This window comes from Euprymna scolopes, chromosome 15 (genome assembly GCF_053919585.1).
Source record: "Euprymna scolopes isolate OS-2025 chromosome 15, ASM5391958v1, whole genome shotgun sequence".
Classification (NCBI taxonomy): Eukaryota; Metazoa; Mollusca; class Cephalopoda; order Sepiida; family Sepiolidae; genus Euprymna; species Euprymna scolopes.
The window spans coordinates 33,995,719-33,997,412 of NC_136496.1; the positions used below are offsets into that span (position 1 = coordinate 33,995,719).

Here is a 1,694-nt window from a genome sequence, read left to right on the forward strand (position 1 = left end):
TTAGAATAAAGACGGAGTGTGCGTATTTTAGCTCAAAAAGACGCTGTAGTATTAACTTTGGCTGCTGAGTGCGAAATATTTGTATAGGAATTGCCCCCTTATATTCCTATAGGTTCGATAGTTAAGGGGAGATGCCATCATTTTATAATGTATAGAGATAACAAAATGAATAACTGAATGCATTTCCGTAATTTTCAGTAAACAGTATATTACAATATTAAGTACATTATAAAGGTTTCTTCCTGGTATTATGGCAGCCATATTCAATCTAGATGATAACAATAGAAAACATTTATTTTTAAAACAAATATTTGCTATTTTTTGCTATCAACACTAATTCATCGTATTTGAACCACTAGTCTCATGTTGATTTTTATATTCACAACGTTTCAACCGATGTAACCTCCGACTTTCTTCGAACGCATTTTGTCGAACTCTGGGAAATTTATGTAGACCATATGGAAGTACGACAAGATGTACCTGAAAAAAAGTCGTACGTTACATCGGCCGAAACTTTGCGAAGCAAACAACCAAGATGAGAATAATAGTCTGAAAATTCCAAATAATTAAAATTATCGTCCTTATCTACAAAATAATCTTAAACATGTCTTGGTGCTAGCACATAACTCCCACATAAAAAAAAAGAAAAAGAAAGAAATGATCTTCATAATGTACGTACACATGACAGAAAGAAAATATCGTGCCCCAAAAATCACGTAAATTGATCGAGTAGTTTTATTTTTATCAAGAAAATCATTTTTAAGCAAATAATCAGCTATTTGGATCAAACCCCCCTTCCTCCGGGTCCATAATAAGAATGACTTTCTAAAATCTAGCAAAAGTTTAAATTATTTGAAATTACCTCCATTGTCTTGCAAAATTAACCATAAACTCTGATTTTTCTTTTTTTTCTTTTTTTTTAATAAATCTATTTAATAATTTAAATTTTGTGTACGATATTGTCTATGTGTTACGGCTACTACGTATACCATAAATAGTTTTTCTTTATTTTTTTGTGGTTTTGTTTTTTCGTGAGAGATGGAGCTTTCACTTTATCTTTTTTAGGTTTTTTGTTGTTGTTGTTGTTGTTGTTGTTGTTGTTGTTGTTGTTGTTTGTTTGTTTGTTTGTTTGTTTTTCTATTTCTTTCTTTCTTTTCGTTTCTGGCCTTTTTAGATGAGCACTGATTATTCGTATTTTTCACGTTTTGGTCGATGTAACATCCGACTTTCTTCAGGTTTATCTTGTCGAACCCTGGAATCTTTCTGTCGAACTCGGGAATATGCACTGAACTTCGAACGGAACCCTTTATTTAACCCACGAAAGTAGAGTGCTAATAGGCAAGTATATACGGCATAATCGCGTTGACACACCGGTTCTCGTCAGATCACCGAAGTTAAGCAACGTTGAGCCTGGTCAGTATTAGATGGGTGACCATTTGGGAATTCTAGGCGTTGTATGTGCTCTCCGCTTATCTCGGCATTTGTTTCCAGTCGTCCTGAACACATACTCCACTTGCCACTGGTATTTAACAATGTCAACTCAGGAGAGATGTGGTCGGAGATTGCGCACCTCCTGACACAAAAATTTTACGTGGGTTATCCATAGTCTGTCAAAGACTGAAGGAGCCTTTCTTCTTCTTCTTCTTCTTCTTCTTCTTTTTGTATTCCTGTCTGTTTGTTCACAATTAATTGCA

At 34.3% G+C, this 1,694-nt stretch overlaps 1 pseudogene; it reads left to right on the plus strand.

Moving 5' to 3' along the window:
* Positions 1–1,344: 1,344 nt before the first annotated feature.
* On the plus strand, positions 1,345–1,461 carry LOC145294306 (5S ribosomal RNA; annotated as a pseudogene).
* Positions 1,462–1,694: the final 233 nt, after the last annotated feature.